The sequence below is a fragment of the Saccopteryx bilineata genome, chromosome 4 (assembly GCF_036850765.1).
Source record: "Saccopteryx bilineata isolate mSacBil1 chromosome 4, mSacBil1_pri_phased_curated, whole genome shotgun sequence".
Classification (NCBI taxonomy): domain Eukaryota; kingdom Metazoa; phylum Chordata; class Mammalia; order Chiroptera; family Emballonuridae; genus Saccopteryx; species Saccopteryx bilineata.
The window spans coordinates 68,486,812-68,504,173 of record NC_089493.1 but is presented as its reverse complement, the minus strand read 5'-3'; positions in this window follow the sequence as shown (position 1 = coordinate 68,504,173).

Genomic DNA, 17,362 nt, shown 5'->3' with positions numbered 1-17,362 from the left:
ATCCACTGCGCCACCGCCTGGTCAGGCTCTTTGTGGGAGGTTTTTGATTATTAATCTCCTTACTAGTTATAGGTTTGTTCAGATTTTTAATTTTTTACAACTCACTTTTTTTTTTAACAGAGAGAGAGTCAGGGAGATAGACAGGGACGGAAAGATGAGAAGCATCAGTCATTTATTTTTTGTTGTGCATTGCGACACCTTAGTTGTTCATTGATTGCTTTCTCACATGTGCCTTGACCACGGGCCTTGAGCAGACTGATAGCCCTTTGCTCGAACAGGGACCTTGGGTCCAAGCTGGTGAACTTTTCGCTCAAACCAGATGAGCCTGCACTCAAGCTGGCGACCTTGGGGTCTTGAACCTGGGTCCTTCCTCATCCCAGTCCGACGCTCTATCCACTGTGCCACTGCCTGGTCAGGCGTACAACTCACTCTTGCTAGGTTATATATTTCTAGAAATGTATTCTTTTCTTTTTCTAGATAATCCAATTTGTTGGCATAAAATTATTCATTATAGTCTCTTATGGTCTTTTTATATGTTGTAATGTCTCTTTCATTTCTGATTTGAGTCTTTTCTCTTAGTCTGGCTAAAGATTTGTTGATTTTGTTGATTTCTATTCTCTTTCTGCTCTAATTTTTATTATTTCCTTTCTTCTGAAAACTTTCATTTTTCTAGTTTTTTTTTTTTTTAAGAGAGACAGACAGGAAGGGAGAGACACAAGAAGCATCACTTGTTGCAGCACTTGAGCTGTTCATTGATTGATTGCTTTCCCATATGTGCCTTGACTGGGGGTACTTCAGCCGAGCCGGTGACCCCTTGCTCAAGCCAGCAGCCATGGGCTTCACACCAGCAAGCTTGGGGCTCAAGCCAGTGATCATGGGGTCATGTCTCTGATCCCATGCTCAAGCCAGTGACCCCACACTCAAGCTGGATGAGCCCATACTCAAGCCAGCAACCTTGGTGTTTAGAGTTTGGGTCCTCAGCATCCCAGGCCGCCACTCGATTCACTGTGCCACCAACTGGTCATGCTAGTTTCTTTGTTTGTTTTTTTTGTTTTGTTTTTAGGGAGGGAGATGAGGAGCACCAATTTGTAGTTGCATAGCTGTAGCTGTTCATTGATTGCTTCTCATACCTGCCTTGACCAGGGGGCTCCAGCCAAGCCAGTGACTCTTTGCTAAAGCCAGCGACCTTGGGCTTCATGCCAGCGACCTTAGGGTCGTGTCAATGATCCCATGCTCAAGCTGCCTACTATACACTGAAGCTGGTGAGTTTGTGCTTAAACTGAGTGAGCCCGTGCTCAAGCTGGCAACCTCGGGATTTCCAACTTGGTATTTCCTTATCCCAGGTAGATGCTCTATCCACTGTGCCGACCCCTGGTATGTAAATTAAGATGATTGATTTGAGGTCTTATTATTTTAAGATTTTATTTATTGATTTTACAGAGAGGAGGTAGAGAAGTACTTGCTTCATTGTAACTGTTCATTGGTTGCTTCTCGTATGTGCCTTGACCAGGTGTAAGGCCAGTGGCTGTGGCTGTGCAGATTCATATTGGATTCAGGCAGATGGTAGAGGAACTGTGGAGCTGGAGGGTGGTGGGCCATTCTGTTTATTAGAGTCTTGCAATGGCAGATGAGCAAGTAACAGGGAAAACCACTTCCCTCTCTGTCTCAGGACTCACAAGCAAAATAGGCTCAGGAAAAACCCCTTTTCCAGCAAACAATGGCCCCTCCCAATGGTGGCAGCCAATCTGCAATTTATTTTTATTTATTTTTAATTTTATTTATTTTTTACAGAGACAGAGAGTGAGTCAGAGAGAGGGATAGACAGGGACAGTCAGACAGGAACGGAGAGAGATGAGAAGCATCAATCATTAGTTTTTCATTGCGCGTTGCAACACCTTAGTTGTTCATTGATTGCTTTCTCATATATGCCTTGACTGCGGGCCTTCAGCAGACCAAGTAACCCCTTGCTCCAGCCAGCGACCTTGGGTTCAAGTCAGTGGGCTTTTGCTCAAACCAGATGAGCCTGTGCTCAAGCTGGCGACATCAGGGTCTCGAACCTGGGTCCTCTGCATCCCAGTCTGACGCTCTATCCACCGCGCCACTGCCTGGTCAGGTGCAACCTGCAATTTATTTATTTATTTATTTATTTTTTTGTATTTTTCTGAAGCTGGAAATGGGAGGCAGTCAGACTCCCGCATGCGCCCGACCAGGATCCAAAATGCAATCTGCAATTTATAATCTGCTGCCCTGAGGTCAAGCACCTGCAGCCTTACATAGACTATACACACATGGTGCTGCCCCGTGCTCATGCACCAATCAGGCAAAGTGCAAGCGAGCAAGCCTAACACACTTGTTTGCCTAGCACCAGGCAAGCCCAGGGTTTCGAACCAGCAACCTCAGCATTCCAGGTCAACGCTCTTTCCTCTGCACCATCACAGTTCAGGCAGATCTTTATTTTTAAATAGACTTTATTTTTTAGAGCTGTTTTAGGTTCACAGCAAGATTAAGCAGAAGGTAGAGAAGTTTCCAGTATACCTACTGCCTCCACACATGCATAGCCTCCCACATTATCAAAATCTCCCACCAGAGTGGTGCATTTGTTTTTTGTGTTTTTTTTTTTAATTTTTATTTATTTATTCATTTTTAGAGAGGAGAGACAGAGAGAGAGAAGTGGGGAGGAACTGGAAGCATCAACTCCCATATGTATGTGCCTTGACCAGGCAAGCCCAGGGTTTCGAACCGGCAACCTCAGCATTTCCAGGTCAACGTTTTATCCACTGCGCCACCACAGGTCAGGCCAGAGTGGTGCATTTGTTACAACTGATGAACCTACATTGATATAACCTTATCACCTAAAGTCCATAGTTCACATTAGAGTTTACTCTTGGTGGTGTACATAACTAGGTTTATACAAATGAATAATGCTTGCATTCACCATTGAAGTATCATACAGAGTAGTTTCACTGCCCTAAAAATCCTTTGTGCTCTGCCTATTAGTCCTTCCTTCTCCCCACCCCCAGACCACCAACAATCTGTTTCTGTCTCCATAGTCTTACCTTTTCCAGAATGTCATACATAGAGTTGGAATCCTATGGTATGTAGCCTTTTTAGACTGGCTTCTTTCACTGAATAATATGCATTGGTCCACTTGATTGTGTCTCATGTGTCCCTGAGGTTTTCTTGACTTTTGTTCATTCTTTTTTCTTCTGTTCCTCTTACTTGAACTTGACAGTTCAAATAAACTGAGAATTCGCTGATTCTTTTGCTTAATAAAGTCTGATGTTGATCTCCTATAGTGAAATTTTCAGTTCAGTTCAGTTCTTGTCTTCTTCAACTGCAGAATATTCATTTTGTTCTTTTTTCCTCTGGTGATTTGAGAGTGAGAGAGAGGCATCAACTCATTGTTTCACTTAGTTGTGTACTCTAATTGCTTTTCATATGTACCCTGACAGTAGGTAGAGCCTGCAACCTCTGTCTGGTGCATTGGGTCAGTGCTTTTATCCACTGAGCTCCCTGGCCAGGGCCAAGTTCTGTTCTTAATCTATTTTTTTAATAGTTTCTGTGTCTTTTATATTCTTTTGTTTATGCATTGTTTTCCTGATCTTGTGTAGTTCTTTATGTGTTCTCTTGTAACACATTAAGCTTCTTTAAACTGAATATTTTATTCATTGTCAGGTAATTAATCTCCATTTATTTTTGGCTAGTTTATGGAGATTTATTTTGTTTCTTTGGGCCGTGTTTCCCTATTTCATCATGTGCCTCATTTTTTGTTGTGATTTTTGCATTTGTAAAAAGAGCTACTTCTGCCTGTGTTTACACACTGGCTCTATACTGGGGAAGGTCATCGCCAAGCATCCCAGCTAGAGATTCTTGGAGCATTTCAAACCTTTTATGGGGATGTGTCATCTCTGTATTTGTATGTGTGACTCCCCTAACGCACCTAACTCGAACCTTAGAGATGACTTTCCCCCAACAGACTTGACAGTTTCTTTTTTCTGAAGATTGTAGTCTCTTGCTTCTTCTGGTATCGGAAACAGTTCGGGTTCTCTGGCACTACAACTTACTGAGCTCACTTTTCCCAGTGGTCCCCAGGCATCCAGGTTAGTGCTGTGAGTCAGGTCACACTGAAATCAGTCTCTTGGGAAGCCCTCCCAAACCCTGGCACATTGGACAGTTCTCTTTCCTTTCTTAGGAAGAAGCTGTGAGGTGGGCTTTTCCTCCTAATCGTGAGCTATGCTGGCTTGGGGGAGGGGCTGACATGATTGAAATGAAATAGTTTTTCTTACCCATTTCAATGTATCTATTTTTGGCGTTGAGGTTGTCTGGGTTACTGTGACTTCCTAACTGGTTTTTGGAGTTCTAAAGGCTTTATGAACCATATACCATTAGATTGATATTGTATTGCGTATGTCCAAAAATAATTTACTTTTTAAATGACTGATTCTGACTTAGAGGAATGTCCGGCTGCTATGAAGCTTTCAGACTTTTGGTATGGTCTTTGTCAATAGGTTTGCTTGGCAATCGCAATTTTAGAGCTATTTCTGAAGCTTGGATATTAAGCTTAATTTGGAGCCCCACCCCCCTTTTAGTTGTTTTTTTTTTTTTCTTTTTTTATATAAAAAAACTTTTTTATAAACCCTTGTGTCGAGGGCTGACTTTCTTGGTTGTTTTTTTTAATGAGATTCAAGCATATAGAAAATAAGATTTTTTTTTTGAATTTTTTTGACAGAGACTCAGAGAGGGATAGATAGGGACAGACAGAAAGGGAGAGAGATGAGAAGCATCAATTTTTCATTGAGCACTTTATTTGTTCATTGATTGCTTTCTCATATGTGCCTTGACCAGGGGCTACGGCAGACCAAGTGACCCCTTGCTCAAGCCAGCGACCTTGGGCTCAAGCTGGTGAGCTTTTGCTCAAACCAGATGAACCCACGCTCAAACTGGTGACCTCATGGTCTCAAACCTGGGTCCTCTGCGTCCCAGTCTGATGCTCCATCCACTGAGCCACTGCCTGGTCAGGCCGAAAATATGAAATTTTGAAAAGTATACATCACTTCCTTTGTCAGTTCATCTGATTTTGATTTTCATCAGATAAACACAGAATACAGCTAAACCCCTTAGTGAAACCTCCCACGTCTCATTTCTCTGCCTTTCTCCTCACAGGTAGATACTTTTCTGATTCTGCTTATCATTCTCATGCATGGTTTTATTATTTACTTTATATGATTTTGTAAACATACTATTTTGTGTTTTAAAATGTTATGGCAGCCTGACCTGTGGTGGCGCAGTGGATAAAGCATCAACCTGGAAATGCTGAGGTCGCCGGTTCAAAACCCTGGGCTTGCCTGGTCAAGGCACATATGGGAGTTGATGCTTCCAGCTCCTCCCCCCTTCTCTCTCTCTGTTTCTCTCTCTCCCTCTCTCTCTCCTCTCCAAAAATGAATAAATAAAATTAAAAAAAAAAAAAAGAAACCCAAAACAAATAAACAAAACAAAAAAAAAATGTTATGGCATATTTTTCATATCTTTTTGCAGTTTGCATTTTCAGTGTTTCTGAAATCTAACTATGTTGATACATACAGCTCTAATTCCATTAATTGCTGTGTTGCAGTGTATCCATTTATATATGTATTATATATATAATATATAATATATATATTTTCCCCCCTCCAGGTGAGAGGAGGGGAGATAGTGAGACAAACTCTTACATGCGCTGCAACCAGGATCCACCCAGCAACTCCTGTCATAATGATTAGACTTTACCAGTATAACAGTTACGTTGGACTGGGTGCATTAATGTGCTTTTTAAGCAGATTGAGAATGAAATTACGTGTTCATTGGGTGCACCCTTACCACTTGACTGGTAGAGACAGAAGTATTGGAACCCCAAGATTGTTCACATTTGAAAGAGCAGTGTGAACTCACCGGCTCTTTCCTCGTAGTGCCTGGGGCAGTCTCCCCGAATAAGCCAGGGAAGAGGGGAATCTTTGTGAGCTCTTCCAGTGGTTGATATGGAACAAGTATCTTACAGAAGAGGGGTGTTTGATCACCTGTGTTGGATCCCTGGCTCAGTTCCAATGTAGAGGTCCAGCAGATTCTAAAGGTTTGCATGTTTACCTTTCCTGTCTTGGTGATGGTGGCAGTGGTTGTGTTACAAATCCAGCCAAGCAGAACATTGACCTTCCATGACCCTGTCCCCCTACAGAGCCTCGCCTAGCCCTTGTTGCTGTGCCGGGTCCTGGGCTCTCACTCTAGCCCAAGCCTGTTTCTTCCTGCCCAGCTTAACCCACAAACTTGGATCCATTTTTGTCTGTATACTTGGACCTCGCTTCTGACTGTGCTTACCGTTCCCACTCCTACCTAACTTGAACCTTAGAGATGACCTCAGCTGCCAAATGAGACATTGAACTTTGCGGTATTGCGAAGTCTTTAAGCACACATGCTTCAGGGTCAGATCCAAACTAAACCCAAAACCGCATTCTACTGCTTTGCTTACCAGCCTTGTATAGGTTATTCAACATCTTGATTTTCTTCATTTGTAAAATAAGGATTTTTAAAAGGCTCTACACTGCCCTGGTCAGAAAGCTCAGTTGACCTAGAGCGTCTTGAAGCACAGAGGTTGCCAGTTCGATCCTCAGTCTGGGTACATACAGGAACAGATTGGTGTTTCTCTCTCCCCTACTTCCTCTCTCAAATCAATTTTTAAAATAAAATAAAAAATAGAAAGGTTGTACACAAAGCCTTTTACCATAATGCCTAGTATTTCATAAGTTATCATTTACCTGTCCTGATTGAATTACTGCCCTTGCTCCTCGAATTAGACTGAAACTCTGACCTTGACTTTGCTTTCAGTATTGCACCCCCTCATCTGAGTACTTAACTTCTGTTCTAGCCATACTGCTCATCAGCTCTGCCCAACTCCTGGCTCTAGTGTTGTTTGGTCTTCCTTACCACCCAGACCTAAACATTTGGAAGCCAAAGCCTGGGAATCATGGAATCATCTTATACTCTTTCTGAAAGACCACATCCAGCCCCCCAGGGAATCCTGTGGCAGTGTTAGATTTGGACCATTTCTCACCACCTCCTCCACTGCTAACACGATCTAATCCACCATAACACATCTGTCAATAACTTCACTAGTCTCCCTGCCCCCCCCCCCCCACAGTTTATTTTCTATATAAACGCTGGAGTGATCTTTTTAACTCATGTCACATTGCTCCTCTAGTTAAAACCTGATTGACTTCTTCTTAAAGGAAATATGAAAGTCTTTGCCAAAGCCCACAAGGCACCCTCATGGCTCTCTCCCAAGCTCACGTGGCTCCAGCCCCCCTGTCTCCCCTCAGGTTGTTTAATAGGAAACTCCCCTCTACCAGAAAAGTTCTCCGCCCAGAGAGCAGCATTACGGCCAACCTGCCTTCGAAGTCTGTTCAAGTGTCACCTTATCTCAGAGGCGGTGGCTGACCAGTGTGTATAGAATAACACACATCCATCGCTATTATACACCTATCCTGCTTGATTTTTCTTCCCAGCACACCAACAGATTTTATATTATATTGTCTCTCTCCCTCCACTTAAAATGTAAGCTCCTTGAGGCAATGCCTCACTGGTCGTGTTCACTGCCTTATCTCCAGCCCCTAACAAGTGCTTGGCATATAGTAAGCACTTGATACTTGCTGGATGAATGAAGGCATGAAGAAAATGAATGATGGGTGCTGTTTTCTAAATTCCTTCTGGATTGATGGGCTCAAGAGCAGTGAGACTCTATTGATTGGTCTGGGTTTTGCTTATTAGCTTTGAGGTTAAATTATGATATCCATGATTCTCCAACTTTCCATAATGTGCAGGAGGGACTCTAACCTTAGGGTTCCTTAGGTGTGACTCTCCAGAACCAACACACACTTAAGTTGCTGTCCTAAGAGCTGTTAGAAGTCCTCAGAAAATGTGGTCTGGTCTGGCAGGTTTATTATCCTGAATTTCATTTTCAAATGTGGGTGCAGTTTAAGTTAATGACTGTACTGCTCCTGACTCAGTTGCTGGCCTGTCTTCCTTTTCTCCTTGTGGAATGACTGTCAGGATTGCACAATATGTTCATTACCCAGTTAAGACTATGCTGGGTAGTCTGTTTTTTATCTGCCTTCTCACTATTCTTGTACATTGTAATGCTGCCAAATGAGCCAGGACTAGATTATATGTTTAGTTAAGGATCTTTGGCAGCAGAAACCATCTTATGCTAGTCTTTGAAAAAAGGAGAAATGATCAGGATTCAAGAACCAGATCTCTGCCTCATTCATTCTTGACCAACTAGGCTTCCTGGTCCAAAGATGGCTGGCTGCTCATTGCTCTAACCTCAAATGCAAATGTAATTTGCAGCTATATAGAATTCTTCTGTTTGGCTGTCCATCCCTCTGTCTCTTTCTCTCTCCCAACTCAAAGTTTCTCTGGAAGGAAATCAGTTAACTGGCACCCCCCTAGTTCAGTTCACTATGGCCAGGAGGCAGAAATATATATGTTGAGGAAGCACTTGTTAATAGAGTGGAAGGCAGACAGCAGAGTTGCTTTTAGTTGGCTGTTTCCAAATGTACTTGCAACACATGAGAACAAGCTCTCTTTCCTCTTAATTTTTAGTCACCTATGGACCATTCTGAGTGTACTGCTTCTCCAACTGGACCCATTGGGGTTCTCCAGCAATTGATCCTACCAACTTATCTTTTGTTGGGTTCATCAAATCAATCTATAGCTTTATTAGTCATAATTTTTAAACTGTTGCATTGGGTTTGGTGACTTTTAAAGCATAATTTAATACTTTATGTGAGCTTCACAATAACCTTAGAGATCAAGTAGGGCACATGTTATCTACACCTGCAAGTTAAGCATACATAAATAGAGAAATGAAGTAACTTGCCCAAGTTTGGGCAGTAATGGAACCAAAGACTAGAATTTAGGCCAACTAATTCTTCGGTGCTTTTTCAGGTTTTTTTGTTTGTTTGTTTGTTTTTTAGTAGAATAAAAATGTGCCTATGTCTGCAAAGTGTCACACCATTCAATATCTTAAAACATTTTTTTTTATTAAATGAGAGGCAAGGAGGCAGAGAGACAGGCTCCAGCATGCACCCCAACCCAGGTCCACCTGGCAAGCCCCCTACTGGGTGATGCTCTGCCCATCTCTGGCTGCTTCTCCGTTGCTCAGCAACTGAGCTATTTTAGCACCTGAGGCAAGGCCATGGAACCATCCTCAGCACCTGGGGCCAACTTGCTCAAACCATTCAAGCCATGGCTGCAAGAGAGTAAGAGAGAGAGAGAAAGAGAGAGGGAAGGGGTAGAGAAGCAGATGGTCGCCTCTCCTCTGTGCCCTGACCAGAATTGAACCCAGGACATCCATACGCCGGGTGAAGCTCTACCACAGAGCCAACCACCCAGGGCCTATTTCACGCATTTTTAATGTATTTTAGTTTCTTAGCTTGGTTCTTCCCAGCTCTCTAATCCTTCTCCCTCTCAGAAAGCCCCACCGTACCCAATAGGTAATTATGTGTATCCTTACATAGCGTTCCTATTTTATATAGACCTATAATATGCACACAGTATACATGCACACACATGCATGTGTACTTCAAAGTTTAAACAAATGATTGTTTTTTAAAAATGCCAGATTGCTGGAATAAACTTTCTTATACATAATGTTTTAAGAGAGGGGACCTACCTGACTCATTGATTTAGCTACCTTCATGCACAGCAGGAGAAAAGACTAAGGAATTCTAAGACTTCTAACATTAAAATGTTAATTTATATACCATCTGGACGCAAGGATGTCAATTGAATTCTGCTGTCCATAATGATCAATTAGCAGAGGAGAATTTTATAGGTTCAAATCTATGTTTCACAAAATATACAATAAATATTTGAAGTCCTGGTGACACATTCATGATAACTACATAGGAGATTTAGGATTTCATTCTTATCAATGTTTCCATCACTGACTCTCTTAGCATTATCTTCTAAATGACTTCATTGTTTAGAATCTTTCTCCTTTTGCACTGACATCACCAGGCTTTATCTGTCCACCTGGTAAGCAGAAAGGCATGAGGATATTATTTTGTACTCCTTTTTAAATTTTATTTTTTGATAGTTTAAAATTTTTTTTTATTGATTGATTTTAGAGAGAGAGGAAGGGAGCGAGAGAGACAGAAACATCAGTCTGTTCCTGTATGTGCCCTGATTGGTATCAAACCTGCAATCTCTACATATTGGAATGATGTTCTAACTAACGGAGCTATCCGGTCAGGGCTCTTACTACTTCTTTTTAAAGCAAGTAATAAAAACTTATTTTTGAAAAATTAGAAAATGCAGATAAGGAAATGGTGAAAATTCTCCATATTCCCATCTTATAGGGTATGATCACTGTTAATTACTACGCTCTCCTTCCTCGTTTTCTCCAAAGCTAATTGCTTCCTTTTCTTTTCCTTTTCTTTTTTTCTGAATTAAGACAGAGGCATGATTTGCTACAGCTTTTTCTGTCCTGTAAGGAGAAGCCCAGAGGAAGTGAGAGAGTTGCCTTGTTGGCTAGCCTTTTTCCAGTTCCATCCTCAGTGGTGTCATTGGCTCCACTTTTCACAACATTGCCTTTGTCCTATCTCGCCAAGATTACAACCAGTAGCTCTTTGTACAGTAAATTCCAGGAGAGAATCAAAGTCTTTTCTGTCAATTCAGAATGTTTTCCACTTATTTTCAAAGGCATTTCTTTTAAATACGGAAATTATATTTAATGGGGTGACATTGATCAATAAGAACACATAGCCTGACCGGGCGGTGGCGCAGTGGATAGAGCGTTGGACTGGGATGCAGAGGACCCAGGTTCGAGACCCCGAGGTCGCCAGCTTGAGTGCGGGCTCATCTCCTTTGAGGAAAAGCCCACCAGCTTGAACCCAAGGTCGCTGGCTCCACCAAGGGGTTACTCGGTCTGCTGAAGGCCCGCGGTCAAGGCACATATGAGAAAGCAGTCAATGAACAACTAAGGTGTTGCAATGAGCAATGAAAAACTAATGATTGATGCTTCTCATCTCTCTCTGTTCCTGTCTGTCTGTCCCTGTCTATCCCTCTTTCTGACTTACTCTCTGTCTCTGTAAATAAATAAATAAATAAATATTAAAAACAAAACAAAACACATAGGTTTCAGGTGAACATCTCTATAGCATTTGAACTGTTAATTGCATTATGTCCCCATCATCCAAAGTCAAATTATTTTCCGTCGCTGTATATTTTCTCTCTTTACTCCCCTCCCCCACCCTTCCCTATATTTATTTTTTTAATTATAGGTGAGAGGAGTGAAGATAGTGAGGCAGACTCCTGAATGTGCCTTGACTGAGATCCAACCAGCAAACCCATCTAGGGCTGATGCTCAAGTATTGGGCTATTTTTAGTGCCTGAGGCTGATGCTCAGACCAACCAGGCTATCATCAGCACCCTGGGCCACACTCAAAGCAATGGAGCTGCTGGTTGAGGGAAGGGAAGAAGATGAGAAGGGGTCCAAGAAGGAGGAGAGAAGCAGATGGTTGCTTCTTCTGTGTGCCCTGACTGGGTATCAAACCCAGGCATCCATACTCTGGGCCAAGGCTCTATCCACTGAGCCACTGGCCAGAGCCTCTATTTTTCTGTATTTAAAAATTTAATTTGAAGGTCTATAAGATAATATTTTCTTTTTCCTCTTCCTGTACTCCCCTCAAAATAGTCCAGTTCTCACAGGTCACCACCACTAGCAGTTTGTTGTACTGCTACAACAGTACAACAAATTCTGGAAAAATCCAGAATTTTTTCCATGCATATATAAACATACATACAAGTATTTTTTTCAAAACTGGGATCATATTAAACATACTGTTCTGCAACTACTACTTTTCCCTAACAATACATTTCAAGCATCTGTCTATGTCAGTAGTATTTGAGCTATGTTTGTCTTTATAATGGCAGCATGGTATCTGATAATGAGGATGCAGAATTTATGTAACCAGTTTCCTGTGAATGGCCATTAATTGTTTACTATTACAAACATAGCTGTAGCAAACATGCTTTATATGCCTTTGAAGCATTTCTGAGGATACAATTCTTCAAGTAGAAATCCTGGGATAAAAATCTACTTTTATCTGAACATGTCAGCAGATCCTGCAAAGGCTGACCTTTCATTCTCAGCTGGTGCTTCTGACTCAGACTGTGCTGTGCCCACTGGAAATGTTTTGCAGGTCACTCCTAGATGCTGAGTTGTCTTCCAGATGGCTGCAGTGTACTCTATTTCTCCACACGAGTGCCCCTTTCCCTTCACTCTGGCCAGCCCTGCAGTCTACTGTGGAGTTCACCTTTTTCATTATGGTTATAAAGACTGTTCTCAAAATATATGTTACACATGTTGCAAAAGTCCTTCATGATTCTTGCGTGTGTGTGTGTTTGTGTTTAAATTTTATATTATCTTCCCATTGAAGATTATTTCAATACACTCAATCTGTCAATATTGTCCTTTATATATTGTGAGTTTTGTATCATATTTAGAATGGCCTGTCCCACACCAAAATTATTGAACCAGTCTTCTATGTTTTATTTTTAAGATTTACTTTACATTTTTCTAAAGACTTTTTTATTGATTGATTTTTTTAGAGGAGAGGGAGAGGAGAGAAAAAGAGGGAGGAGAAGCAGGAAGCATCGACTCGTAGTAGTTCCTCCCAGTATGTGCGTTGACCAGGCGAGCCTGGGGTTTCCAACTGGTGACCTCAGTGTTTCAGGTCGACACTTTATCCACTGCGCCACCACAGGTCAGGCAGGTTTATTTTACATTTATATCTTTAATCAACCTCAGATTTATATGTTTAGCAGCTTAATTTTGATATAATTTACACACTATACAATTCACCCTTTTAAAAGTGAAATACTTCTTACTATTTTCGGAAGGTTGTGCACCCGTCACCACGCTCTAATCTCAGCACATTCTCCTCTGCTCTGCAGAACCCCATCCCCGGTAGCAGTCACGCTCTGCTCTCACTCCCTCTCCATTCCCTGGCAACCACTTATCTGTTTTTCATCTTTCTAGATTTGCCTACTCAGGACATATAATACAGAATCATACAATGTATGGCCTTTTAGGAAGACTTTATTTCACTTAGCATATTGTTTTCGAGGTTCATCCATGTTGTAGCTTCTGTCAGTCCTTTTTTTCCACAGGATAATAATAGGTTATCCATTCACCACTTGGTAGACGCTTGATTTGTTTCACTTTTGGCTATTATCAGTGATGCTGCTATATACGTTAACATCCAATTTTTGTATGGAAGTATTATTTCAGTGCTTTTAGGAGTATACGTAGGAGGGTGATATGGTACTCGATGTTTAACTTTTTTAGGAACTGCCACTTTCTTTTCCACAGTGGCTGCCTCTTTTTACATACCACCAGCAAAGTGTGAGGGTTCCAACTGCCCTGCGTCTCGCCAGTGCTTGTTGTTGCCTATTTTACTTCCCTTCTAGCCGTCCTAGTAAGTATGAAATGGTGTCTTGCTGCGATTTTGATTTCCATTTCCCTAAGGACTAATGTTGTTGAGGTATTTTCATGTGTGTATTGGTTATTTGTATGTCTTCTTTAGAGACATGTCTATCCAGATCTTTTGCCCACTTTTTTTTAAAATGTTTTATTTATTGATTTCTAGAGAGAGAAGAGTGAGAGAGAGAGAGAGACAGAGAGAGAGAGAGAGAGACAGAGAAGGGGGAGGAGCAGGAAGCATCAACTCCCATATGTGCCTTGACCAGGCAAGCCCAAGGTTTCGAACCGGCAACCTCAGTGTTCCAGGTCGACGCTTTATCCCACTACGCCACCACAGGTCAGGCCTGCCCACTTTTTAATTAGTTTTTTAAATTGAGTTCTAAGTGTTCTTTACACATTCTAGATACAAATCTCTTATCAGATGTATGATTTGCAAATACTTTCTCCCATTCTGTGGGTTGTATTTTCATAGAATGAGTTAGAAAATATTCCTTCCTCTCCTACTTTGTAGAAGACTTTGTGAAGGATAAGTATTTGTGGTGGTGGGTTTTTTTTTTTAATGTTTTGTAGCATTCATCAATCAAGTCATCTGAGCCTGGACTTTTCTTTGTGCGAAGTTTTAAATTAATTTCTAATTAATAGATTTATTTTTGCATGTGATGTTAAGGTAGGACTCTAACTTACATTTTAAAAAAATAGAAAGCAAATATTCTAACACCATTTACTGAGTAATCTACTTGTTTTTACTACTTGTAAAGGCTATTTCTTAAGACCATTTTGAATCTTGATTGCAACCTTCTCCTGATGAAACCCAAAAAGGATTTGCTTCATCAGTGGCTGTATTGTTGGCTTCTTGAGCAATTCTGTGTCCTGTTGGCATGTGAGGTTGGAAAACAGAAGGGCCAGGAATGGCTCATGACTTCCCTGCCTCACTATGGCTATGCTGTCAGTGTGGTCTGGACAGCACACAGAGTCCACCAACACTCCTGCGCCATTGTCCCTCGGGCTGGGAGCGTGTCCTTGGATGTCTGCCTGCCTAAACTGCAGCAGAGAGCCAAGCCAGGCCAGCGTCCGCCCCCAGTCGTCTGGCCTCGCTCTTGTGGCTTGGATAACCAACTGCCTTGAGTGACTTCCTGGACTTTGGAATCAGCTTGCCCTCTGGGACCTACCCATCTTCCCCGCACCTCCCGGCATTCTGATTCTTCTTAGACCTTGGATTTGGCCTTTTAACACACTCCAGAGTGTCTACCGCTCCCTCCACACTTGGGAACAGCGAGCCCTGGATTCAGCTTTCTTCCAGATCCAGAACACTGACTACAGTAATTAGCAACTCCTCCTACTCCAGTGCATGCCTCTGCTTATCCCGAAATACTCATCCTGACTCCACCCTGACTCATCCCGCAGCTGCTCGTGATTCAGCATGAACATGCTCACTCAGCACTGACACCCAGGACGTATGACCTTCCCCTTGATTCTGGACCCCCTGCTCTCCCCTGGTAGGATTATACATCACAGATGCATGTGAAGCCATGGGAACAAATAAGGAGGTGGAGAGCAAGAATGAATGGGTGAGAAGAGACCGAGTATGGAACACCAACACTCCAAGGCAGAGAGGGGAGGAGCAGTCAGTGTGGAAGTTGAGGAAAAGTGACAAGAGGTCGATAGACAGCCAGGAAGAGCACGTGGTGATGAGAAGTCAAGACCTGAGAACGTTGGCCCTGGCTGGTTGGCTCAGTGGTAGAGCATCGGCCTGGCGTGCAGAAGTCCTGGGTTCGATTCCCGGCCAGGGCACACAGGAGAAGCGCCCATCTGCTTCTCCACCCCTCCCCCTCTCCTTCCTCTCTGTCTCTCTCTTCCCCTCCCACAGCCAAGGCTCCATTGGAGCAAAGATGACCCAGGCGCTAGAGTGGCTCTGGTTGCAACAGAGTGACGCCCCCGGAGAGGCAGAGCATCGCCCCCTGGTGGGCGTGCCGGGTGGATCCTGGTCGGGCGCATGCGGGAGTCTGTCTGACTGTCTCTCCCCGTTTCTAGCTTCAGAAAAATACAAAAAAAAAAAAAAAAAAAAAAAAAAAAAAGACCTGAGAATGCTCTGGATGGAGGAAGAGGCAGCAGTACAACATACCGCTGAGAGAACTTGCATAAGATATATTGAAATGTACCCATGGATTTGGCAGCACAAAGGTCACTGGTGGCTTTTGCAAACTTCTATGTCAATGATCTGGTAGTCCAAGGCTTCCCAGGGCCCTCCAAATAAAGTGGCCTTCAATTCACTCAATTATCACCTCTTACTACGCCCACACAGACCCCAGGCTCCAGCCATGGGAGCTACCTGCATGGATAGGCATCACATTATCTCTTGCCCGTGTGCTGTTGCCCGGAACCCTTTCCTATTCCCAAACTCCCATATGCCCTTCCAGACTAGCTCAAGTACCATCTCCTCCAGGAAGCCTTCCCTGACCCCCAGGTTCAGTTAGGTGGTCCTCTTTTCTCTTCCCATTACATTGTGTTTTGAGATAAGCAAGGTACATCCCCCCCTCCCCAGGAGTCTGTCTTATCCACCTTTGCTCCCCAGTCCTCTGGCCACTGTGTTCCCAGGCATGCAGGGAAGCAAGTCTTGGTGTTGGAAGTGGGGGTGCATCCAGCTTTGCTCTGACCAATTGGGTAAACACTTGCAAACCAGATTGGCTGGCATTGACAGAGTGGCTGCGTCAGCGCTGTGAGCCCCAGACGTCTCTGATCTTTAATTTGAGATAAGTCGGGTTTGCTGAGACTGGGATCAGGCATGCAACTCCTGGTGACCCAGTTCCTGGGGTCATTAAATTGCAAAATTCCCAGCATTGTCCAGGTCAAAGGCTTTTCCCAGCACTACCTGTGCCCCATTCCCCCCCCCCCCCCCCCCCCCCCGCCTCTGTCTCTCTTCCCCCTCCCTTTTTTATGCACCCATCTTTCAAGTCTCTGTCTGATAACATCCAGCTGACTCACATTTGCTTCTGCCTCGGTTAATCTCTGCTGGATCTTTCCACCCACCCACCCCAGGTCTCCTCCTCCTGTCCCAGCGCTCACGCTTTGGTACGCTGTGAAACGGTAACTGTGAGTTTGGCCTGTCTGGTTGGGTTCACTCCCCAGGGAAAGGAACATTTTCTTCTTTTTTTTTTGCTGAGCTCATGCTTTGCTAAACTACTTGCTAATTGATTTCAGGGAAAATAGATTATATTATTACTGACCCAAGGAGGCAAGCGTTAGAGAGCCAGAAGCTTTTTTGAGCGACTCTGAGCATGGTTCCCAAGCGTGGGAGTGGAATTTTGCAAGATTTACTCTTTACACACTGCTCCCTTAAAATCCATTGCACACGCAGGGCTCGGCACCCCCTTATGGCAGAATGCTGTAACGCCGTCTCCTCAGAAAGGTATAGACACCTCACCACCACCTTGAAACATCTTGTCCCTGTTGGAAAGCCCTTCCTGAGGTTAAAAGGTAGATCAGCTCTGCTTTTTAAAACATGTAATAGCATACACTGTTTTATTCCTGTAAAAAAAACGCTGGGCCGCCTCATGTTACACGGTTTAGCAAACTATAAAAAGATAAAATAAAAAATCACCACAATCCTACCTTCCACAGGCAGCCACTGTTGTCATCTTAGTATATATATTTTTTCTATAAAAATATATGAGCCTGACCAGGCGGTGGCGCAGTGGATAGAGCGTCGGACTGGGATGCAGAAGGACTCAGGTTCAAGACGCCGAGGTCGCCAGCTTGAGCGCAGGCTCATCTGGTTTGAGCAAAAAAAGCTCACCAGCCTGACCTGTGGTGGCGCAGTGGATAAAGCGTTAACCTGGAAACACTGAGGTT